At 41.6% G+C, this 26,682-nt stretch overlaps 1 protein-coding gene across 6 annotated transcripts in view; it reads left to right on the top strand.

Moving 5' to 3' along the window:
• RNLS (renalase, FAD dependent amine oxidase) overlaps positions 1-26,682 on the top strand; it is a 67,052-nt gene that overhangs the window by 24,608 nt on the left and 15,762 nt on the right. The window lies entirely within an intron of this gene.

Raw genomic sequence — 26,682 nt, 5'->3', positions numbered from 1 at the left:
ATGCTTTCTAATAGTGTAGGAAGTATCCCAGTACTGCACAGATGTCGTAAACATGTTTTCATAGTAAATGGTTATATATAATCTGAGTAGCACTAACTTGTATTTTTGTTTTACAAATGCATGCTAATTATTTATTTGTTATTAGTTGAGGCTTACACTAGATTCTATTTCAGAATCCCTTAATGCAGTTTATAGCATGTATCTTCTCTTTACAGATGTCTGGTGCTTGTGATCCTTTTTGATGTGTACTTTAGTTGCAGTACATCTAAAACATCTTCTCATAGAAATTAAAGAATTAGTTGTAAATCTTCCACTCTGAACAAAGGACAAAACTGCCAGGTAGGAAGTTTTTCATGGGGCTAGTCGTTAAATTGAGCCTTTAATACTCAAAATACCATAAAGAAGATATTATACTGCAATGCTCTTAGTGAAATGGAAACTTTCTGCTGAGTTCTCAGCAGTAACTTAAAAAAAAATCAAAAAAACCCTTGATAATTCAGACACTTATAATTAGACTTCATATCTCTAGTTCTGTTTTTGGGAGGTGGTTGGCTGACTGCCTCACAGTAAGTGGGCATAATTATCATGCCAGCTCACCATTGCCAATGATTTTAATGTCAACAGTTTCACTTAATGAGACTACAGATCATGAGTCATCAATTATATTAGGATTAGAAATCCTGTGCAAGATTTGAAGTTATTTGCTACAAAAACCCCACTTCCTCTAAGTGTTTTTAGGACAATGAAGAGAATGTTGCATGTTCTTCACATGTGCAAGCATAGTAGGGGATTATTTTTTTTTGTTTGTTTCCTGGCCTATTCTTACTTCAGGAATCACTTTACATGTACTTGTGTCTAGGCATTAGGTCCCTGGGGTTTAATGTCTGGATTGGATGGCCGATGTGACAGTTCATGTGCAGCACAGGAACAGAGAAATGCTCCAGCGGTTCTTATTTGTGGGCATGACAGTGTCTCTCTGGTGTCTCTCACCCACTTCAGACATTCTCTGAGCCTCGGTAAGAGTTGTGCAGTTCTGCAATCTAGATGGAAAACTGCCCACTGGGATTTGCTGTTGGAAGCCACAGTAATGGAGCACTAGGAATAACATCTTCAAAATGGAAAATACTGTCCATTTCAGAAAGCGCCTCAGTTTCACTAATGACTCTACTTTTGCCCCAAGTGATACGATCCAGCTTAGCAGACTCCTGTAAACCATTTCTCTGACAGCACCTAAGCTGTGATGACTGTATGTGCAAAGACTTGGAGAGCATGATTAAGCCTGGTTGATTTGCATAAGCACTCTCTGTAGGTGTGTATATGCATGTTGTATGTATGTACATTATATGTGCATGTATACACAAACACAAATGCACTTAATGCTTTGTGCGGAGAGGACCCTCATGAGGTTCAACAAGGACAAGTGCAGAGTCCTGTGTCTGGGTAAGAACAACCCCATGCACCAGTACAGGTTGGGGGTCGAACTGCTGGAGAGCAGCTCTGCAGAGAGAGACCTGGGAGTCCTGATTGATAATGAAGCAGCAATGTGCCCTCATGGCCAAGAAGGCCAATGGCATCCTGGGATGCATCGAGTGTGGCCAGCAGGTCAAGGGAGGTTCTACTCCCCCTCTGCTCCGCCCTGGTGAGGTCTCATCTGGAGTCCTGTGTCCAGTTCTGGGCTCCCCAACTGAAGAGGACAGAGAACTTCTGGAGAGTCCAGCACATGGCCACCAAGATGATCAGGGACTGAAGCATCTTTCTTATGAGTAAAAGCTGCGGGAACTGGGGCTGTTTAGTCTGGAGAAGAGGAGACTGCAGGGGGATCTTATTCATATATACAAATATCTAAAGGGTGGTTGTCAGGCGGTTGGGACATCCCTTTTTTCTATAGTATCTAGCAACAGGACAAGGGGTAATGGGATGAAGCTGGAACACAAAAAGTCCCATTTAAATATAAGGAAAAACTATTTAACTGTGAGGGTGACAGAGCAGTGGCACAGGCTGCCCAGAGGGGTTGTGGAGTCTCCTTCCTTGGAGGTCTTCAGCACATGCCTGGACAAGTTCCTGTGCGAAGTGATCTAGATGAACCTGCAGGGGGGTTGGATTGCATGAGCTCTAAAGGTCCCTTTCAACCCTACCATTCTATGATCTATAAAAATATAAGATCTACTGGTTTTTGATGAATTTTGGTGAAGGCTGACTAGGTGTGCATATGATAGTTAAGAATTGTTGTTATCACAGTTTTGCAGTTTTGAATGGAAGCATCTGTCATGTCAGTTCTGGAGACTGTCCCTGAAGTGATTCCTCGCTAATTGTGGTACATAACTTCCTTTCTTCTTTTCCCTTTCCTATTAAGCTAGAAAGTAACCAGGTATTTAAAAGCAAATTAGGACTCTGACTGCCTAGTAACCAAAATATCTTCTGAAAAGTTTTTTGTTATTTCATTTTGCATGGTGTTATTTTTGTCCACAATTCATAGGGAATAGCAAGGGGAAATCCTATATATTCTAATAGATTGAGTTCAGCCAATCCCAAAACATGGAGCATGCTAGAAGTGAATTTTGGGTTGTTTTTAAGTTTTTTTTAATTTCATGGTTTGATGGGGAAACTAATACTGTGATTTTGGGTGTTTTTTTTGTAGCTGCGACTTGGATTGTCTTTAGCCCTCAAATGACATGTGTTTTGACTACAGTGGGTTGAATTTTTCTCTTCAGCAGATCAGATGGATACTAATTGGTATTGCTTATCACTTGCTGACCTTTTTAAAGGAAGTCTTGCTTTAAGATCCACTCTTATTACCATGAACAGTGCTAATGACTGTTTCTGGGTAGCACAAAAAAAAATGACCGTCTCAGTGTTTTGGGGGTCTATCTGTGGCTTTAGTTTTCAGTGAGGCTTTGTTTTCATTCTTTTAATCAAGTTGGTAAGACATAGCTGTAGACTAAAGCAGATGTGATTATAGCAAGCTTCAATGTAGGGAATTTTGAACAAACTGCCTGAAGTTTTGCAGTGAATCCAGTATGAGTGGATAAACAATACAGTGACCAGATCACATCAGGATAGAGATTTCACTTTAGAAGCAGCTAACCACAGTACTGATCAGCATCAGAGATATTCATGCAACCTTTAATGTGGGCCTATGTGGGCAAATAGTGAGAGCTTTGAACTGCCTTACTGTTCCCTCTATGGGTACACAACCTGATGTCAACTTGAAAATTGTCTATGATGTGTGTGATCTTTCAGATGAAACATTACCAGCTGACACAGTCTGATGGAGGTCAGTTATCTGTAAGTGCACGCCTTAAGCTCTAATTTTCAGTTGATGATATACCTTTGGTTGCATGCAAAGAACTGTCTTGGGAAACTTCTGGTGTTTCAAGTAGTCTGAATCACCTTCCTAATTGTCAGGTTTTGTGCTTTGTAGTCTTGTTCACAGTCACTTTGGAAACCATCTTAAATTCCTTCCCTTTAAAGCAAAAGGAATTCCTTAAGTGTTCACATTTGCATTATTGCTTAATATGAATGCATCAAATATTTGAGTTTTTCCCTCAATACTCTCTATGTGAATGCACAGTTTACAAATCAGGGGGCAGACTGACTCTTCAGATGCAAGGAAAGTGCAATTTTTATGGTTTTCAATGTAATTTACAGCTCTTAAAATGCTTTTAGATATCTTTTGTATTTCATAACTACTAGGAGAAGGTGGGACCTGCTTTAGTTTAGAGTTGTTGAATTAATACTCTAGGTAGGTATTCTATGTTGTGTGGAAATAGAGGCATGTGAAAACACTTGATTGCCAGGACCATTCAAACCAATTAATCTGAAAATGCATACACCCACCAGAGTTTAGGTGAATGGTGAAGTTGTAGCCTCCAGACAAAAGTGAGGCTGACAGTTTGACTTGATAGACAACTTCTCTGGCTGACAGACATCCTGGAGCTGCCAGAGGCTGGGGCTTGCTCTAACAGACCTTTGCAGGCCTATTGGGCTGAAATGGCTGTTACAGGGAACCGAGACCTTCTCAAGCATCTGTGCAGGGAGATAGTGGTGTCAAGGACACTAGTGTTATGGCTGATTCTGTCCTACTCTGAGGGATGTCACTGGCTAAAGGTTAAATGTGCCTTCTCTACCTGCTTTCTTTGGGTTCACAGATTAGGTCCCTTGGAAATGACAATCTCTGTAACTCCAAGTGGTGAAATGAAGGGTGCAACACAGAGTTGTAAAAGGTTCTTTTGCTGCACAGGTAACAATACCTTAGGCATCACTGTAAGCCATTCTCTCAATGGTCAGCAGTTACGGTGTTTTCTTAAGGGATTTAGTAACTTTGGTTTTGAAGCTGCTAACTGTATCAGTTTTAAATTGATGAGGTGTGTTTGTAACCTTTTTTATTAGAGATACTTAGTTTAATTAGGGGCACCTTTGCCCTATTGGTACTGACTTGGTACTGAGAATCTTTTTTGGCCCTTTCCATCTCAGTGATGCTGATCATCCAGAGAAGGTAGTGCTGTACCTCCATATGTGCCCAAGTCATAGAGCTGTGAGTGTGCTCTCAGAGGTAGTACAAAGGGTTTGCAGTAGGGCAAGCTTCCACTCATCCCCATTTGTTTCTGTCATAGAGACCTGGAGAAAGTGATGTACTATGTTTTGGTGGTCCTTTTCCCTTGCAAATGTAGGGGCAAAATGTTTGTTAGGCTTCCTCATCCACTGAGAAACTCATCTGCCTGCCACTTTAGTGGTTCAGCTTCTAGGGGCTACACAACAGATGCAGATGCATAAGGTGAGATGAGACCACCAGCAAGATGATGCTGTGGAGGTTATTTTCAAATATCCCAGAAATGTGAAGTCTGTGAGACAGAGGGACAAAATGAGCCTTGACCCAGTGACCAACTGAGTTTCCCCTGGGAGGCTGTTCATGTTAGTATAGTCTGATGGTGGAATTGCCCTCCAGAGTCTTTCCCAGAACCCACAATCTGACAACAAAAAAATTCCCTTTCCAGTCAGGCTTCCAGGAAGCTGGGGACAGCAGGACCACCCCTGTACTGTGTGCAGGGCCAAGCGCTCCACAGCTGAGCGCAGTCCTGGGTTTTGGAGGTGCAAGGAACCACTCTTCTCTCCATGGGCTGATGGCACTGCATGGTTTTCATGTTGATGTGTTCCCCACATACAGCACTCTGGAGAAAATGTGGTACGGATGATGCTGCCATTTTTACTTCCTTACTTAAATCCAGTTTCTTATTTTAAACAGAGTTTTAGGGTGGTTAAGCAGCTACATTAGCACTGTTTTGGATAGTTACTAATTTTTTCAAAACTGTGGAATTTCTGATTTAACATTAGTAGGGCTTATGAGCCTTAAATCTACTGCAAGGGCTGTGGGAATTTGCTAAATGCATTGCAACTTAGGCACAAAGCAGTCACACTGTTTCTATTTCTCTCCTGCTAACTGAAGTGAGAAGAAAATAATTACGTAGCATTTGAACTACAGTAGAGTATTTTCATTTTCCTTTTCTGTGACACAGATAAGTGTTTTGAGGAGAGATTTGCATAATTTTGGGGTTTCCTTTCTCTTAGTTACGGTGGAAGAAGTTTGTAGTTGAGTGTTGAGTGTGTAAAGGGTGTGAATTGTCTGGTTACAGTGCTGCATGGGGTTTAAATGTGTCATGCAGAAAAAAACGTCAGACACCATAAACTTCAACTTCAGTTATTTCAGTCTACTGAGCTATTGCTCTGAAGACTCAACAGTAATAAGCTCATAATGTGTTTTTGGTTTGTTAAAAATGTATGTAACTTTTTGAACTTTGAAATAACATGCACACATGCTAGACAAGTCTTTTCTGTAATATCACAATCTGGCCACATTCCACTATTTATTGTTTGTCTGGCTGTGAACATGCTTTTTATGTGTGTATAGTTCTTTCATGTTAGTTTTAAAGGAGCTCCTGCTTACAAACTTAGGAATTACGGACATCGGTAGGCTAAAAGAATGACTGTTTGTCCAGAACATTGCAATGCTGCCTTCCGCAAAAACTTAATTATCCATACAACTCTTGTAGAATGAAAATTGGCCACTTGATATTTAATAAACAGAGATCTACTTAACATATAAAAAGTGGGAGTCTTCTGATTTCAGAGCAATACTCAGTATTTTCATTTAGACTCAAAAGATGAGTCGCCTAAGGTTTGGGATTAAGAGGTTTGTTTCCGTGCAGTTTTTATCTAGGCTGGGAAAGGTACTATTAAAATGTTCTTTAATATTTCTTTTCTGGAGCCCTATCGGATAAACATGAAAAAATGTTTAGTTCTGTTTGTTTTTATGAATGACTTTGGTCATTTCACCACTACTGCAATTTTCCTCAGAGCTAACTTTGGATCAGTTAAATGTCTTTCTAATTACAGACATTTTTTTCAAAGAAACATGCAAGATAAGAATGTCTTTTGTCTGTTGATCACGTGGAGAATTGGAGAGAGACTAGGGCACTCCTGAAAAAAACACGTTCTTGGGCCAGGTAGATTTATTATTATTTATTATACAAATCTACCCAAGCTTTTGGAAGACCTGGCCTTTGCTCTGCCAAGTGTAAAATGTGTTGAAATTGTGAGCAGCACAGCAGTGTTAGGTAAACAAGCTGCTTGGCCATTTTTGCTCTGGCAAATCCACAAACAACTAAAAGTGATTAGAAGCGAGCTGGGACTGGTTAAATGCTGAACATAGAGACCATGCTCAAACATGTTTGCTTTCCACTTCAGTCCCCATTTTGCATGCTAGAATTTCAGTGACAGTCATGTTCTTTAGTATGATGTCACTAAACTCAACATGTGTGTGTGTGTGTATATATATATATATATTTTACTCCCAGACTTTTGGGGTAGTGATGAATGGAAAGCAAAAGTATTGCCTTTGGCTGAGGAGCAGGCTAGCTTTACTCATTCCAAACAAGTAGAATTACTGCATTTTCTCAGTAAGTCTTAATTGTTTGATCCTTATTATATGCCTCTTGCTGTGTCATTGATGAATGTCATGTATTAAATATAGTACATTCATGTATTAAATATAATACATTCATTTAAACCACCTACAGTCTTTCCTCCATATCTTGTGCCAGCCAGCTTTAAAAATAAGTGCTATGTGCTTTTATTTACCATATCCTGCACCACATGACACTTCCAAGGATGGAATCAAGTAGAGTGTATAGCAATGCCATTCCCTGATTGAAAATTAGATTACAGATTAGAAAGCTCAGAGGGTCCACTGTGACCAGATAAAACAGTCCCCTGCAGGCCATAAGCCTGTTTTAATTGGGACTGATCTTAAAATAAACATCCAGTCTTGGCTTAAACACTTCCAGTGATGGATGATCCAAATGGTACATGCTATATTTTAATGAGGTTTGCTCTGACTTGTGATATTTTTTATGTTTTTAATTTTTTTTAGCTTTTGAGAAGAGCTCAATTTGTTTCCTTTGATTTATTTCTGTCTCAGTGTCGTGCCTTGAAAGGGGTATAGCTTTAGCTAGCCATTGAATCTTATTAGACTTGTGCCTGCTAAAGTGAAAAGTTTTCTATCAAATGTTTGTTTTCTGCACTTACACATTGCTGGTGGGATCAAGTTATTCCGTTGCCTTCTCTTTGTTGGCTGGATAGAGCACAGTCTGCAGCTTTTCATTAGCAGATGTGGTTTTCAGTCCTGTGTCTTCACATGTTCCTGAATAGCACCCTTGCCTGTCCTAGCACTTCATTTTCACTGAATAAACCTGAATATCTGGTGTCTTTCATACTCTTAAAATTTGGGGGTGAGGGGAGGACCAAGTTGAAAACCAAATTGACAATAGGACCATTTGCTGATGCCCAGGTGGCATTTGCAAAGATTGAGAGGTAGCTGTGCCTGTGATAGACACTGAAAAAACCCACAACAATCGCTTAAAATCCGTGTCCAGGGACACCTATTCAGATAACTCACAGCATCCTTCTTGAAACAAATCTTCTGGCACAGCTGACAGCATTAGTGAAACATGGAGGCAAAATCCCTTTCTCTCATTGTTTCCCTGCAGTTTTGCAGAAGCATTGAGTATATGGCTAGAAATCACTAGCATGGTGGTGCAGCAATGTTCCCACAGTTTCCCCAGGGACAGACAAGTTCTCTTGCAATTAACATAATTGACTGGGAAAGAATCCTGTTTGCCTCAGGATAAGGAACTGTGGGATTAAACCTAGACACATGGTGTACATGCTGAAATGGAGGCTGTGTAAGATGGGAGGCTCTGTGCTCTGCGAACATTCCTGCTTGGGATAAGCACACTGAGTGTGTTTTACGTGCAGACTCTGAATTTCTTTGATAGAAGGATACCAAAGTTATTCTTGCTTTTACCAGACTTTGTCCATATTGATCTGTGTCATCAGCATATCATGTTTTCCTGTCATAAAGCATCATTCTTTTAAAAGCCTCAATTTTCCTAATGAGCAGGTGATTCATGATTCACTTTGGATAAAACTTACACTCTGAAGTAATTGATGAAATTTCCTATGACTTGAGTGAGACTGTATTTCACCCTCTTTAAAAATTTACTAAGACAGAGATATTGTTGACCTGAGAGCAGAATTCTTTTGTGAAGCAAATCTGAAATAAGTCTCAGACCTGAAAGTGTGATTTAAAGGTCCTTTCTCACTTCTAGATGATTCTGTGTTCTGGTGGAAGAGCCTTATGGTTTCAAACCACTGCTGGTGACATTAGGTACTCTTTCTTGTTTTTGTCTCTATGTACCGTGCAGTAGGATATACAAGTGATCTCATTCAGATAACTTGTTGTCAACAATGCCATTTGAAAGGGTGAGCTGAAATAAAAGCATTTAATGCAGAGGTCAGTGAGTGCCTGATGTTCTTTTCAGAATTCACTTGTTGTATGAGCAGCTCTACTGTTGTGGTGCTTCCTTTTAATTAAGGCTCTGACAGTATTTCCATAATAAACGGTATTTTAAAAGGGTTTATTACTCAACTGCAAACACTGCTGCAGGCTGAGACTTGGACTAGGAAAGCTGTTATTACTTAAAAAGCTTTTTGTTTTATAAAGTGTGGCCATAAAGAAATCATAGAATGGTAGGATTGGAAGGGACCTTTAGAGATCATCCAATCCAACCTCCCTGCTAAAGCAGACCAACCTAGATCAGGTCACACAGGAATTTGTCCAGGCAGGTCTCCAGAGGAGACTACACACCCTCTCTGGGCAGCCTCTTCCAGTGCTCCGTATCCCTCACAGTAAAACGGGGCTTTTTTATGTTTAAATGGAACTTTTTGTGTTCCAGCTTCATCCCATTGCACCTTGTCCTGTCACTAGATACAACGAAAAAAAAGTGATGCCCCAACCTCCTGACATCTGCCATTAAGATCTTTGTAAATAATGAGATCCATCCCTGGTCTCCTCTTCTCCAGACTAAACAGCCTCAGTTCCTATGGCCTTTCCTCATAAGGGAGATGCTCCAGTCCCTGATCATCTTAGTGGCCCTGTGCTGGACTCTCTCCAGAAGTTCCCTGTCCCTCTTGAGCTGGGGAGCCCAGAACTGGACACAGGACTCCAGATGAGGCTTCACCAGGTCAGAGTAGAGGGGGAGCAGAACCTCCCTTGACCTGCTGGCCACACTCGATGCATCCCAGGATGCCATTGGCCTTCTTGGCCATGAAGGCACATTGCTGGCTAATTTTTAGTTTATTATCAATCAGGACTCTCAGGTCTCTCTCTGCAGAGCTGCTCTCCAGCAGGTCAGTCTCCAGCTTGTACATGGGGTTATTCCTACCCAGATGCAGGACTCTCCACTTGTTGAACTTCATGAGGTTCCTCTCTGCTCAACTCTCCAGCTGGTCGAGATCCCGCTGAATGGCAGCACAGCCTTCTGGGGAATCTGCCAGTCTTCCCAGTTTGGTGTTATCAGGAAACTTGCTGAGAGTACACTCTGTCCCCTCATCCAGGTCGTTGATGAAGATGTTGAGCAAGACTGGCTCCAGAACCGATCCCTGTGGAACCCCACTGGCCACAGGCTTCCAACTGGATTCTGTGCCATTGATCACCACCCTCTGGGCTCTGTCATTCAGCCAGCTCTCGATCCACCTCACTGTCCAATTATCCAAGCCATACTGCCTGAGCTTTCTGATGAGGATGTTGTTCTTGACAGCTGTTCTCTTAAAAAATAGCAGCTATTTTGTCTGTAGAGCCTTGTATCTAGTCAGTAAATTTAGTACTGCCTTTGCTCCTTGAGTACTGTGTTTGCTGCATACAGTATGAAGAACCAGGACCACTGAAAGGCATGTAACAGAGTATCACTCTTCTGTGTGAGATACTGGATCACTTATTACATATAGGGAAGTTGTGTTTTGATTTTGACTTACATGAGTCATACAGGCTGATGCAGTAAGGCAAAGGAGAGAGGGAGCATCTCTCATTCCTTCAGAGCTCCTGTATAAAGATGTTGAAAAGGCCGGTGCAGCAAAATCCCCTGTGCTCCTCATCTGAGTTCCTTTTCCTTACAAGAGTACAGTCTATATACTCCCAGTGCATAAATCCACCAAGGAAGGAAAGACAAACTTTGAGTGCTTGCCCTTCCATAATTAATTTTCTTCTTCAAACTCATTGAAATGTGTGGTTTGATAGCAGAGGCTAGAGTTTGCACTGGTCTCATGAATTGCTTAAAGTTTGAAAGGATGGAGCAACTCATTCAGTTGTTGCCTATTCACTGGTATGGCCATCACCTTTCATACAGGTACCTTCGACGGTAAAGCCTAATTAGGTTTCTCTCTGGTACTTCAGTAGAGACGTTCATTCTTGGTTTGCAGAAACCATCAAAGATGAAGCACCTATTAGTTAATCGACTGTGATTTTGGAAACCTTTCTAGTTCTTGGCTCTTAAGGTGTTTTTCTCAGGTTGACTGCAGATCATCCTAGGGCTGGGAATTCTCTGTCTAGAGAAGTGCTGACCTTCTTTAATTATCCCACCTCTCAGACATCTGCCAGACCCTTTTTAAGATCAAAATTGAACACAACATTTCAGTATGCATCTGGTAAGTGTTGTATAGACATTTAAGCTCTCTTGCTACTTGCTGTTCTAGCTTCCTGCATGGTGATACTGATCATGCATGACTGCCCACTCAGACTTTGTGACATTAGCAAATTTCATTGCCTTTATTTTTTTCAGCAATTACATTGTTTGTATGTTTTTAAGCTTCTTACCAGCCTTTGCAGTGAGGAGCTGGAAATACCCACTAACAGCTGCTCCTCAGAAACTGTCAGCCCACCAGTTCCTAAGCTAATTTGTGTGGACTTTATTGTTTTAGTATGATGCCCTCTTTTAAGCATTATGCCATACAGGGTTAAGTTTCATGTACTGTCTGTATGTACTTGGTTTCATCAAACAAATGAGCAGTCCTACTGAAGAGAAATTATATTTGTTCAGGAAGACCTGTTTTGGAGTCATCTGGCCAATAATTAGGTCAGCTACCCATCAAATTTCACTCTCAATGCTTGGGAACTGATGTCAGGTTTTTTTTCCCCAACACCAGAGTCACTTCTGTTTGTCCTCTTGTCACAATATGCAAACCCTTCCACATCTCTGTGTTTTGCCTAGAATTCTGTGTTAAAAATCTGCATCAAAGAGGCCACAGAGAGATAAGCCAGCTGTTTTAGTACTTTTGAGTGGAAGTTATCTATTAGTCAGATCTTTATTAATAGTAACAGTTTTCTCAGTGCTGTATTTATGGATGGTCTGTCATCCATCCTTACATGATTGATACAAGTCCCCTTCCTTTTGTTCTGTATTTGGACAGTGAATGCAGGAATGTTCATTTGTATTGTTGTATTTTTAGTGTGTTTTAGCATTGCGTCTACTGATGGCTCTGAATTATTGTTCAGATTTATTTGCTTATTGTGCATTGGTTTGTTTTCTGAAAATGGAGAATGAACTCAAAACTTGTTTGGGACTGGTAGTGGTTCTGTGGCTTCAGTTACAGAATATATTAGATTTTTAAGGTACTTTATAATAGAGAGATCTGTTACGGCATGGTTCTGCAGTTCAGAAGAGTGAATCACAACTCACATAGCACATTTAGGAAAAGAAAGACAGCTGTCTAGATTATTCTTTTCACCAGTTACAAGTGGAAATCTTTAAAGAGTTTTCTAAGTTCTGACAATGTCTCCTAGAGCCTGAGGTGTTCCCTATAGGGGTAAGGGTGGGTGGGTGGAAATGTGAGTTAGTGTTTGGTAACCAAATGCAAAGCTAGAGAGAAGTAATCTTTTAAAAGTGCATTCCCAGGCTGTTTACAGAACATACCTGGAGAAGCAGAGCCATACTCAACAGACACACTGATAGCAGGGTGGGCTTCTGTGGTCCACTGAAAGCACGAATGCTGATTTTGTGCAGTTGCTGGCAACCCTACATTAAATGTTGAGCAACTGGACTTGCCTGAGTTATGTGAGTCAATTTAAAAGCAAAGATTATGGGGTTTTAGATTAAGTTCACTGCAGAAGCAAAATAAATTCATTTTTTCATCAGGAACCAGCGACATCTGTGAATCTCACTTAAGTGTCTCCATTTGAATGGATTCTTGTCAGTAACAATCTCATCAATGTCCAACAGACTAGACTTACCCCACCAGTACGTATTTTATGTCTCTTATTTCTTTAGGAAATGTCTAAATTTTAGTATTAAAATGTCAGAAACTAAAAAACCTGCCTGTTGATGTGGCTGAGAAAGTTGTGCACAGACCCTCAAACTTACATGTGCTGCAAAACACTGGACAGTTGCAGGAGGAAAATAGAAAAATTATTTTTGTCATAAGCACTATTTCCAAAACTCCCATTACCTGCCGTGAGGGTACCAGAACATGATCAAGGCTTTCAGATATTCAGCACCAGCCAAAGCAACTTTAATTCTTAAACTATGTAATTGAAAATAAAGTACTGTGCCAATTCAGTAAAAGGATTCATCCCACTGTCTCTTCTAAATATAGGGAGACAGAACATCTGCTGTGGGAATGCACAGAAGTGTCTGTTAATCTCAGTTGTGAGCCTTCATTCTAGTCTGCCTCTTGGAACTTCAGTTCTATTTTCTTTGTTTAGTTCATGTTTCTCCTGTTTACTTCACATATATCTCTTGATCCATCCTTCACTTTCTTTTTGAGAAATGATTTTCCTTAAATTGTTTTGTTTGTAAATCTATTACCTCTGCTATATTTTCCATTGTCTTTCCTCCTGCCCTGATGCCTTGTATTTCATGTTGTCTGTCTTCTGTACATACTGCCTGGCACCTTGATTCTCATCTGCCCTTCTGCTTATCTCCTTAGATTTCTTAGTTCAGTATTGGTTTCTTCCCTTTTGTCTCCTTCCAATCCCTTTCTATCCAGTGCATCAGATTCCTCCCTTTGCTGTGCTGGAGTACATCAGGAAAGATGTTTTCCCCTTTCCCGTTCCCTCTTAGTTACTGAAATATGTGCATAAGAATTCAAATATGCCTCTAAAAATAGCAAAAGGATAAAACTGTTTATTTCAGCTTTTCAGTCTTTGCTTTATTAAAACTTCTTGGAGGAAAACCCCATAAAGTCTATAACTAATTCAGCTGCAGGGAAAAAAAGTGTAAGTAAAATAAAGCTCAAAAAGAAGTATAGCCACAACTAATTTGATTTAAAAAAAAATAAATAAAAACAAAGCAAATCTCGTGTGTGCTCTTCCTATGGACTGTGTCACTATGGCATGTGTAGTTCTCAGTGGTATTTTTTTATCCTGAGTTTTTTTGCTTATGTGAGGGGAATTATTGTATATTCTACAATACTTCATGTGAAATTAAAAGAAAATGGTTTATCTGGGTCATTTTTAGAGAAGATAAAAGATATGGTGGATGACAATTTGACAATTTCTTCCTGTCTGTCCAGGCGGGTAGTTGTGAAGTTCTGGCACTTCGCATTGTCTGATAGACTCTTCTTCCCCAGCAACTGGATTTGCTTTATCTTTCAAGACTGGTTAATTCTCAAATGAATATAAATGGATTTGTGGTGTTGTTTTTGGGTTTTTTTTTTTACATTTTGTACACAAGTTTGTGAATGTTAAGCTCTAAGTTCTATCCCAATTTGGATGTGTAGGTGTTCATGATGTTATTTTAAAGATCTTCAGCTTTGTGATACTCCAGTGTGAAGCTTTATCTCAGGATACATATTCCTGAAACTGCATGTGCCAAATTCTGTTGAACTAATTGATACAGTGCAGACAGCTTCTAAAAAGAAACTTTCCCATTAGATATTATGCTTTATAATAAGTACAGTCTTCAGAAAAGTTTTATTTTCCTCTTGAAAGAATGAAGTTTATGGTTTTATTTGCTTCCCCACAACCCTCTAAAATACTGATAGGGCAGGCAGGTGCTTCGTTTTATTGGCTGCTTTTAAGAAGTACTTGGGATGAATTAAGCTTCATACAAATCCTCTGAGACAAGGAGCAATTAGATGTGATTAGACAAAAGGCTGTGATTATCAGAAAGCTGCTTGCACTAGGTAGACATGCTATATTCTGGTTTGGGCTTTGTTTTTACATGTGCCTGTTTGTTGTGCATTTAGGAAGTTTTTTTTCCCTGGTAATGAGCTGAGAAACAAGTGTCTTTGCCTTGTGTCACCTCTCTGTCTCCCACTTCCTACTTTGTCTTCCTCTCTTCCCTTGAAACCTATTGCATCTTGATACTGCTTGTCTCACAGGTAGGTGTATTGGCAAATCAAGCACAGTTCTCAGTCTCATCTTACTGGAATACAAATCCATCCTCTGAAATAATTTGTGTGCCTTTGAAAACATCGATTTGAAGGCCTCATTTAGAGTTTTAAATCTGTTTAAATGCATTCAGTGTTTAAGCTCGTAATGAGAGGATTTCTCTCAACAGTAGAAAATCATAGACTTCCTCCAAACATAATTTAGTCTTTTTTTCTTCAAATATTTATGTGTGATTTGTCATGAATTTTCTAGTATCTGGTACTGGCATGTCTCTGTGCCAGTGCCATTCCTCCATTCTCACTGGTAGCTTTCTGATCATAATCCTTTTACCTTTTAATTAGCAGTCACTTTTCCTCACCATTGGGATGAACAGTAGTATTCAGTGTTTCTTGGATCTTCAGCTCACCAATCAGAGGGAAAGGACATAACTTACTGAATGAGTAAAACCTTTTCCTTGCAGCAGCTCTACTTATCTTGAGTGATTTCAGGACATGTCATACTAAGACTGACTTCAGAATCCCTTTTCACTTTGAAATTTGTTCTGCACTGCTTTTTGTTTGCTGCTTTGCTTTAATATTGGTCCTAGATTTGTTATGTCGGAAGCTAACTAAGTTAGGCAGATGCTTCCCATCTCCTCCATAAGGGAATCATTCTTTGCAGATTTAAAAAAACTAAATTATATTCATATCCATGTACATGTTTGGCTGTACCAACATGGCTTATGTCTCTTAGTGAAGTCAAGTGTCCAACTTCAAGGTATTCCAAAATCAATGAATACTGTACGGTGCATGTTTCTTCAGTGAAATAGCCACCCAAAGTTGTTGTGATTGGAAATGTGCCTTGCGGTACATCAGGAGAGTAATTCTGGAAGAACACTGTTCTTACCAGGTCAAATGTTCTCCTTTTCAGGACATTTATCAATATGCAGTGAAGTCCTTGTCTGGATTTACTGCAATGGAAGAGAATGTAAATTGATAGAGCTCTTATATGACCGATCTGAGGATGGTAAAATATATAGGCAACTTCAGGCCAAGGTAATGAACTGAAGAGAAACAGCTTGGAAACATTTAAGCTAAATTATGTGTCAGATAGAAATTTGTGGTCATTATTAATCTTAGAAAAGGAAGACTGTTTATGATTAATTGAGAAAACAAAACTTAATACTGAGAATTAACAGTAGAATAGATGTTAAAAAATTCCCTGCAGATGTGTCAGGTCATTTAGTTCCCCAGTAACCATTTTTCTTAAATAGTTAAAATGGAAGACAGATTTAGTATTTAACACAGTCTTTCCTTACCAGTAAAAACCATTTGGAAACTCTAGTTGTACTGTCACAGGAGGAGACAATAGCAGAAAACCACTTTGTGTCTGCATCTTCTACTTCAGTTGTACTACATCTACTGTTGTTTAGGATGGAATTTGATTAACTTCCACAACACTATGAGGAAGATAGTTATAATTACTTTTTGTTTAGCACTATAAAACCTGTGTATAGGAAGGTTATGTGACTTACCCAAGGCAGTGTTGCAAGTCAGTGTCACAGGTGAGAAGGTAGACCAGAACTGGCCACTTGTGGGCTCCTATTCAGATTTCATTAGGCTGAGCTTCTCCTTATTCAGAAAATGCGTGGAAGTTCAAGTTGTTACTGAACTTTCAGCACCAACGTAATAGTCAGCAGAAGTGCTAATGGCGGGCTAGGATGCATTGAGAGCTGATGATAGGTCTTCTGTGTGACAGAAAGCCAGATAAGAATTGGCAGAAGGGATGAGGAGGAAGAGACTTCTCTTGCTCTAATGTTTTTCTCTTGATTATGTGGTTGTGTAGTTTACCTGCTGAAGCAAGATACAAGTTGATTGAAGCATCTTTATGTATTCTTCAATTTGTTTCCAAAATTTGTTTGTGCATGAAGCTTCTGACAGTGTTACTTGTGACCATGATCCACCAGCTCCATTCAGAGGCGGCTTTAAGTTAATGCAGACACCAGTCCCTATAGTGTGTTATGGTTTTCTTGGCAAAGGGCAATGGTTTCTTCTGTCCCCCTTTCATTTTGTCATTGGAAGTGTAAATATGAAAAGTGACTGAAAAAAATCTATCCTAAGTTTGTATCTCTGATGCAGAGACCTGATCTGACCAACTTCACTGGGGACCTGAGATCCAATGAAAATATAAGCTCATCTCTCCCTAGGACTGCGAAAGAAAACTTGGTGTTCAACACGAATTAACAGAGGAAGTTGCTTTTGTATGCCTGCAGCTTCCATGTTTCATCATTCAAAAAGCTTCAGAGATGCCCAGAGGGCTGGATGGCCAGAGACTGGCTTCTCAGCAAGAGAAGGCTAAATAGCCTGGGAGAGAAGTTATTTGCTAAATGTTTTATGGTGAAGATTATGTAAGTAATGAACTTTTTACATTTTGAGACCAGAGAGTAACAGAACTGTGTAGTACTTTGTAACTTAATGTAGGAAGCTATTCTAAGGCCTCTATAATGATAAGGCACAGCAGGAAAATGAACCTTGATTAATTTGTACATAATTTGTCATGTGTATTCTATCTCACTTCCTATAAATGATTACCAAGTAGAAACGGGAGTTTACATTTGTATTATGTTTTTTATTTGGACTTTATTAACCAATTTCTTGGGGTTCTTTGTAAGTGACTCTGATTTCCAAACATCTCCAAAATCTCCTGGACAATGCTGGTTATCTTTGTTCTATATCTGTGTCCTTTGCTGGAAGTAGTCAGTCTGTCCTGGTGGCTCCACAAAGGTGTCTATCTCTGCTCCCTCACAGGCAAAATGAGAAGAACTTTCCCAGCTAAAATATGAGCATTTTGAATCATTACAAGACTGGCTTGCTTTCTTCAGGCAGATGGTGGTGTAACTATAGGAAGACTTTGCATAATGAAAAAGACGTTAACTTATCCATTAGTTTTACTTGATTGTAAATGTCATACCCTATTCTACCCAGGGTGGAAGCTTAGCAGAGGTCAGATGTCATTAATTTTGAATCAAAACCATAGATAAAATAACGAGTAGTGAGCAGCATTTCCATGGTGTGTTGTGTGTGGGCCTTGCATATGCTCAAGGTTCAGGAGACAAAAATGCCTCTTGCCATCAGTGTACATATCTTCAGGAGCTGCACTGCTTCCAAAAGCATCACTGAGTAAATGGCTATGACTTTGGTTAGGAGTCAACTGCTGCAGTCACAGCCCAGTCATCCAGATAATAAGTCTGAGAAGTTATTTTGCCCATTAATACAAAAGTAGTGAATCAAATGGCTATAAATCCACCTGCAGACTGGACACTGAACATACAGGCTGAAGAGAACAGCATGGAGATCATCAGCTGTGCGTAATGCAGCGTACAGGTTAAGAATAAACTACAGTATGAGAAAGCAAGATTGATCTGTTAAATTTAAAATTTGAATTATTTATTAAGCATAACAAGATTATTGCTTTGAATCAGGGATTTTTTAAAATAAAAGTATGAGCTGAGCATATAAGTAGATACAGCAAGGATCAGGTTACAGGGAGGGAAAGGAAAGAGAGTTTTGCAGCAGGCTGCTATGCTGATCTCTGACAACAAAACCACACGATCTATGCCAGTTGCTCTGAGCAGCGCAGCTCTTTCAGAGCTGCTAGTGAACATTAGCACACCACCTGCAGCATGGCCCAGTGTTTGACAGAGATCCCATGGAGCATCGTCCCTCTGCTTTTCTCACCTGCCCTTCTTCCAGGAGCTGGTGGTACTCTGCTCTTGTGCCAGCTTTGTCTCTGTTCCTAGAAATAGTGCTGTATAATTTCTGTGTTGACTCAAGTACAATGTGCAGTGCCTTAGGAGATAAGCATACATGTTTCTTAAGAAAATTGAGGGAAGTTTTAGCTTAATGTGAATGAGTCATCTTGTGGACAGCAGCTGGTGGACAGGTATTCAAGTTTAGTTCTCAAAATCTTAAAGTTCATAAAAAATTACTTGTACTGCCTTTTTTTTCCCCCCTAGCACCTTTCTCTTTTATTTAATCATCTGCATTTCTAAATATGCTGTTCCTTCATGTGTTACAAACTTTATCTAAACAAGCTTTATGCCAAGTCAGCCAGGACTGCAGTGATCTGAACTAATTATTTGAGAAGTTATGGATGTTACACACACGCAGGAGTGAGCATTGCGTTGGATCTGAGCAGAACTATTCAAACAAAAGCTGAGTGTAATACGAATATGTAAGGTATATCTCAGTTTAGTGAGCATTTTGACATAGATAAAAGCATTATGTTTAACTGTTATGCTGCCTTTTTAAAAAGAATGTCAAGCTGTTTGATAAGGAAGCTGGACTTAAAAATGAAGCCTTTCTCATAACCTCTGCTCCCTCCTACGCAAAGGCAGAAGCGGAAGAGCCTGCATCTTGTAATGGTCAGCATGGTGGCAGAGCGCCAGTGTCATGGTGCAATGTCAGTGTTGATGACTGCAAAGAGGGGGGGACTGCCTGACAAGTCTGTCCATTGTCACCACTCAACTAGAGTGCTCAGGGCAGCAACTTCTTGCTTCAGAGAGCAGTAGGAAAGTTCTCCACAAACCTGCTGAGGGAGAAGAGGTTGTCATCCCTGGAGGCCTTGTTGTGTGGATGTTATAATGATGTGCCATACTGAATGGCTCCTCTCTGCAGCACTCTCCCAGCTGTGACAATAAACTATCTCCAGCCCCTTGACTCAGCTGCCTGTTCTGCTGAGTGATCACCTTATTAAAGTCTCTTAACTTGATACCTAAAAATATCTTTGCTGTTTAACCACTGAGTTTCCTTTTTAACTTTTAAACTTTTTAAGGGTGCTCACTAGCCACTTACAAAGACTCTGTCACTGACATCATCTGACTTACTGTCAGCACATGACTAAAGTGCTGCAAATAAAATTTTAAGCAAAACAGTCTAAAGAAATGAAAACAGCTTTTTGGGGATAGTGTCAGTAGCAGAATTACTGAGGGCATAGCTGTGAGATAAATGTATGGTCAGACAAATCGAGTAAGGGAAAAGTACAGAAGGTGGAGAAAAACCTTCCTAGTCAAAGACTCAACTGAGTATGAGAGAATTACAGGGAGCTTGTCCACCAGCTAATCCATCTGCTGGAAAACAAGCAGTGCATACTATGATCCTTCCTAAGTTTGTTGGGTTTTCTTTAATCAAGATGTCTGACACCATTTTCCATAAGGCTGGAGAGAGAACAAGAGGAATGGGCAGGGATTTTTTCTTTGTGCCATCCTGTGGTGGGTGAGGACTGGGAGTTGGACAGGATTGATTTTGTTTCAGGTCCTGATCCAGGGGTGGCAGGACAGTGACAAAAGGTAGCTAGTTTCCTCCTTGGATGCAGGGGCATCTTGCTGTCCAGCCTTGATGCTGAACTTTTCAAGAGATGAAAAGGATATTTTCTTTGCAAATATGTTAAAGTAGGGGCTTATCCTGAGGTGCTGTGTAAGCTATGGTCACCAGCAAAGCTTCAGCTGAAGTTTTTGCTTGCCAAAACTTGAGCAGAAAGGAGTAAAGGGTAACTTTAGAAGTACCTTTTGACTCTTGTAACCCTTGTGGGGTACAGGGGGCATTTTCATCCCTTGTTGAAAGTCACAGCATCCTTCAGAGTATTTTTCTGGTTTCTTGCAGGACAACTGTGCTTAGCTTGTGTCAGACTGCTTGCCTAAAATGGCTTAAGAAAGTGCTGAAAGCAGACCTATAAGGAGCAGGAGTTACAGTTAGCTGGGAGGATACTCTGGAAAAGTCACCAAGTTGAAGCCAGAATCTAAAACTATTCCCATCGGAACTAAAGGTGTCAGATTATTTGAAGAATAAGGAGTTTCCAGTAAAAAGAAGTCAAGACTAAAAATAGTGGTCTTTCCTAAAAGAAAAAACAAGTCCAGCATCCTCTTATTTTGCTGCTTTAATAACATTCCTTAAAGTACTGCTATAGAGTTTTTTCGTAGTGCTTTGGGAGCCATTACTGTCTGGATGTCCCTTGGCTGTACCTTGTAAGTGATTTTGAATATGTCAGGTGATAAAACACGAGCTAGACTTGACTGCTTGTTGTCAGGATGCCACACCCTCTATGACCCAGCAATATTGTATGGTGAAAGAAAAAAAGTATTTTCCCTCTCATCTCTAGAAGTCTTTCAAACCAGGATCTGAATTTATTTACCCAAGTTTTCACATACTTCCTTATGTGCATGTAAGAGCTGGATTCAAGCATCCAAGCTGAGCTCCAGAGTTGTTTGTTGACGTGATAGGAAGATGAGTATTCGCAAGATTTTAGAGGTACTGAATTAGGAATAACAAAAGTTTCCAAAACCAGTATTTTTTAAAATGCATCTCACATTGTAGCATCTGCTTTTCCCTGTTTCCAGCAGCTGTGACCTGGTGTGACTTGGTTTGAAGGTAACCTGTCTGCCTCCATTATCAGACTGACCTGAATCCTTTATTGACCCATTGTGTCTCTTCCCATCTCTGCTTGCTCAAAATTACAGTTGCAAGTCCAGTCTTTGCTGGAGTCTGGCAACTGTCACAAGTTGGTAGTGAACGGTCCAGGTGCTACCTAGCTCCTGCAGTGCCTTGCTGCAGAGAGAGATGCAAATTACCATCCCTTCCTTTTCTTGCTGGCAAATGACTAAGAGTCCAGGATTAAACCTTGCTCATTCTGATTGGTTCTTGGCTGTTGGAGCACCTGGATTTATTTTTGCTTCCCTGGACTCTGCAACAGTAGGCTGGACTCAGTCCTGGACTCCTGAATGCCCGTGGTCGCGGTGTGCCAGCTTGGCTCTCCTCTTGTTGGCCCTAATGCGATCTTTGGGTCCTCTCCTCACAACACAAGTAAGGCAGTGAGGTTATATTAGAGCACTGGAACAGCAGATAAAAGCCCCTTATTATATTTATTAAGTGTCACAGATAAGTAATCCACTCTGCTGTCACTGTCTAGAGAAACAGCAAATGAAGTATGCATGCCCCTTGCTTTGATGTGATGAAATGTCCTCTGGAGATTTACTTCAGTGCCATTCACAGCACAGCTGTAGCTGAGTTTCTCAGTGGAAAATATAAGATTTTCATGTCCTTAGGCATTACTTTAAAAATACTGTTATGGCTGATTCTTGTACCCTGGACAGTTCTGTGGTCTGAAAGCTGGGGGTTTTTTTCCAAAATGTTATTAAAATCATCTTATCCATTTTTGTTGGAAGAAGAAAAATTAATAGTTATTTTGTGGTTTCATACGCAACATTAAAACAACAGTCTGGTTTTCGTTTAAACCAAAAGAAGTATGGAAATTCAAAATGAAGGCCCTCTTCGTGTCCTTAGATCAACTTGTTTGCCCTGTTAAAGCACAGAGGGGATGGAGCAGGGAAAAAACCCCTCAGTCTTACAACTTGTAGCATTGTTTTTGCATACAGTTCAGGTTTTTTGTTGTTAGTTTTCAAACTTGGTGTCACTTTATTGTCTTATCAACCTATACAAACTTCCTCAGTTTTGTAAATTTGCAGCAGTTTAGAGTCCAGTGACCCACAGACAATATTTTTTTAAAAACCTAAGCAATAATTAAGCAAATTGGTTACAAATGTACATTGTAACTGTTAATATAGTTTTACATTTTGAGATGCAAACCCAACTATTTGGGATAGCATTAGTCATTTCTAGTTTATGGTATGGTCAGAAAGAGACCAGAGGCAGTGGCACAAGCTGTGGCATGGGAAGCCTCAGCCCAAGGAAGCAGCCAATCCATCCCCTATGAGCGGGGTGTCCCTGGAAAGGGCCTGAGCGGTGGGGAATCCCCATCCCTGGGGACGCGCAGTGACCAGCTGCAGTTGCCTCAAGCCTGAGCCTGACCGTGAGTCCAGTGCAGTTACGTGAGGTGTGGCTAGTGTTGCAGTGCTGGCCCTCTGCTTCTACCCTGCAGATTCCCTTCCAGCTCTGGTTTACTCAAGGACAGGGCAAGACTGAGTTGGATGATGCTCCTCACTGTTTCTGGGATTCACTTCTCATGGTGAGCAGCCCACCATTGTCTGCAGGTGCTGAGCTGAATAGCCAGGTTTACTTAGTCTGGGCATTATCCCATCAACCCAAGGCTTTGAAAAGTGACTTATTCCCAAAGCTGTCCCTTCTCTTAGTGCTGTGAACAAGCCGCCTTAGCTGTTTACAACCCTTTGATCTGTTAAGTCACAGCTCTGTCACTTCTGGCTGGTGCCAACACCCTGGAAGCTGCTTGCTCTCCCTCTTCTCGCCTCTCCTCAGAGGGAGATTGCTTAGCTAGGCTCCTTTGCCTTCCTTCATCTGCTTTCCCCAGCATCCCTCAGCCAAGCTCCATGTGTATGTATGTACTGAGAGCTAATAAAATTTTAACTTAGCTTTGATTACTGTACTGCTGTTCAGCATTCATCCCCAATGACCCCTAACACCTTCTGAAACTTTATAGCTTGTGGAGGTAGTTTCGTCAAGCGATGATAAGTCTGAAGCAAGGTACTTCAGAGCCAACTGACTGTCTCTGCTTTGACAACACTTAACACTGTGAAGGTTTTACCTACTGAAATGCTCTGTGTAATAAACCATTTGCCTGAGCAAATTTAAACCTGCTCATCCCTTCCTCTGAAGCAGCCCGTGTGTGCTGCAGAGCAGAAGCAGGGCACAGGCTTAGGCAGCTTGGCACCTGCAGTCTCCAAGCCAGGCAGTTCCATTCTCTCTCAGATACATTCCCACAGCATGGAAGTTTCTGCATGCTGAGCTTTGCTGGGGAAATTTCTTTTGCTGGCTGAAGGTCTGATTTGTTTTATTTTCCCCAAGGGGAAATGAGTTGCCAAAGTAACCTGGACAAAGAGTAGTGGTTTAAATGTGGTATTACAGCTTTGTATTTATTTGCTTGTTTGTAGGGCACTCATATTCTTTCAAAGCACAGCAACAGTGCTTTGTGATTGTATGTTGTGATTATTTATTACAGCTGTAAGAAGAGGGCCTGGTGGTGACAGACACCTCAAAACCCTTACCTGAAAGATTATTTCTGGACAAGATCTGTCCCCTCCACTGTGTGGCATGTGTTTAGAAGCAGCACTTCTCTATGTCCAGGAGGAACTGGGACAAGCACTGCTGAAATTGCTGACATTGCTGTTCTGACTTGGCAATGAGGAGCTCCTGAGACAGGTCCTGGATGCTGGCACCTTGTGCCTGTGCTGCTAAATTCATGGCTTAAGTGGAAAGTTAGCACAGGCCAGGGAATATTTCCAGCCAGGAGGTGGGGGATGTGTGGCTTCATGGCTTACTTATTGAACCTCTCAGGGGACTCTGAATAGGGACATTTTGGGACTCCACATGGAGTTTGCTAGAGTGGACTAGTCATGACAAGGAGTTAGGATGCAGCATCTATAGACTTGCATAGATGAAATGGTCACCCACAGGTTGGTAAGAGCTGGGGTTGGAAAGGACCTCTAGAGATCATCTAGTCCAACCCCCTGCTAAAGCAGGTTCAGTTTGATCAGGTCACATAGGAACAGCTTCAGGCAGGTTTTGAAAACCTCAGAGGAGGAGAGTCCATACCCTCCCTGGGCAGCCTATACCAGGGCTCCCTCACCCTCACAGGAAAGAAGTTTCTCCTCATGTTCAAATGGAACTTCCTACATTCCAGCTTGTGCCTGTTAACCATTGTTGCATCACTTGGCACTACGGAAAACAGACCAGCCTCATCTTCTTGACAGACACTGTTTATAAGTATTGATAAGGTCTCCCTTAGTCTTCTCTCCTCCAGGCTAAATAGACCCAGATCTCACAGTCTTTCCTCATAAGAGAGGTGTTCCAGTCCCCTCATTATCTTGTAGCCCTCCACTAGACTCTTCAGAAGTTCTCTGTTAGTCTTGAACTTGGGAGTCCAGAACTGGACAAAATACCCTAGATGTGGCCTTACCAGGGCAGAGTAGAAGAAGAGGAGAACTTCATAGAATCACAGAATGGCAGGGGTTGGAAGGGACCTTTAGAGATCATCTAGTCCAACCCCCCTGCAGAAGCAGGATCACCTAGATCAGGTCGCATAGGAACATGTCCAGGCGGGTGCTGAAGACCTCCAAGGAAGGAGACTCCACAACCCCTCTGGGCAGCCTGTGCCAGGGCTCCCTCACCCTCATAGTTAAATAGTTTTTTTTTATATTTAAATAGAACTTTTTGTGTTCCAGCTTCATCCAATTACCCCTTGTCCTGTTGCTAGATACTATAGAAAAAGGGGATATCCCAACCTCCGGACACTCACCCTTTAGATATTTGTAAATGTTAATAAAATCTCCCCTCAATCTCCTCTTCTCCAGACTAAACAGCCCCAGGTCCTGCAGCCTTTCCTCATATGAAAGATGCTCCAGTCCCCTGATCATCCAGACCCTGCGCTGGACTCTCTAGAAGTTCTCTGTCCCCCTTGAGTTGAGGAACCCAGAACTGGACACAGGACTCCAGATGAGGCCTCACCAGGGCAGAGTAGAGGGGGAGAAGAACCTCCCTCGACCTGCTGGCCACACTCTTCTTGATGCATCCCAGGATGCCATTGGCCTTCTTGGCCATGAGGGCACATTGCTGGCTCATGGTTAGTTTATTATCAACCTGGACTCCCAGGTCTCTCTCTGCAGAGCTGCTCTTCAGCAGTTCGACCCCCAGCCTGTACTGGTGCATGGGGTTGTTCCTTGCCAGATGCAGGATTCTGCACTTGTCCTTGTTGAACCTCATGAGGTTCCTCTCTGCCCAACTCTCAAGCCAGTCGAGATCCCACTGAATGGCAGCACAGCCTCTGGGGAATCAGCCAGTCCTCCCTGTTTGGTGTCATCAGCGAACTTGCTGAGGGGACACTCTGTCTCCTCATCCAGGTGGTTGATGAAGATGTTGAACAAGACTGGCCCCAACTTCCCTTGACCTGCTGGTCACACTCCTTTATGCACCTCTTTTTGGCCATGAAGACACATTGCTGTCTCATGCAGAGTTTACTGTCTACCAGAACTCGCAGGTTGCTCTCCACAGAACTACTCTGCAGAACGACTCTGCATTGCTCATTGTCCTCCCACCACTGTGGTGGGAATGTACCTTGGTGGACTGGTGGTATGTAGGTTTAATGGCAGTTGTTGCAAGGACTTGTCAGCATAACAGAATGTGCTTTCAAATGTGCATCCTGCTGGAAAATGCTCTGCCAGCTTTGCTGCACCCCTGGCAAACACCGTATGACTCAAGTGCTTGCATGACAGAGGTTTGATTTATTGCTGAGGCACGGTAGGAAATACTGGTTCCCAGGGAGAGTGTATATACTGGTGGAGTGAGTGTGTAATGAAGATGTCCTGGTTGCAAGTTTTGAGGAGCACGTGAATTACGGTCACATGAAGGTGGCTGTGGCACAGGTAAGGTATGCCCCATCCCAGCCGTGACTGGAGGCAGCGTGGGGGGATCTCTAGCCTAACACTACTCCCAGCAGTTGTTTTCGGCCATGTCTGAGTGAGTCAGTGCAGTCCCCAGGAATGGAGACCACCTTTAATTGACCACACTGGTGACCCTGCACAGAATTTGACCTGGTTGGTTGTTGTCTCCCTTGTACAAGCTGCACAGTGTGTCCAAATGTTGCCTTACACAAGAGGAATATACTTTCTCTTGACCTGCTGGGTGCCCTCATACCTGGCTTGCTGGCCTTTGTTGCTGTGGCTCCTGGCCAGCTTGGTGTACAAGAGGCTGCGGGTGCCTCTCCTTATGGAGGAGAGCTTCCCTCTCCAGCCCATCCCAGCCTGCCCCACATGTGGGGCTGGTCTGTCTTGGGGCAGGACTTCTGCTGAAGTCCTTCTGAAGATGCCACTCAACACCTGGCTTGCTGCTCGTGGGAAGTCCCATGGTGGATACAGCTGCTCTTTATTTTGTACAAGATGTTCATTGTGTTGGCTGACTTTTGCATTAAATGAAGCACCTGGATTGTTGTTCTTTTACCTCTTCATATCTAATCTCCAAACA

Source organism: Colius striatus, chromosome 8, assembly GCF_028858725.1.
Source record: "Colius striatus isolate bColStr4 chromosome 8, bColStr4.1.hap1, whole genome shotgun sequence".
NCBI classification, from domain to species: Eukaryota; Metazoa; Chordata; class Aves; order Coliiformes; family Coliidae; genus Colius; species Colius striatus.
This window is presented reverse-complemented; position numbering and strand designations above follow the sequence as displayed.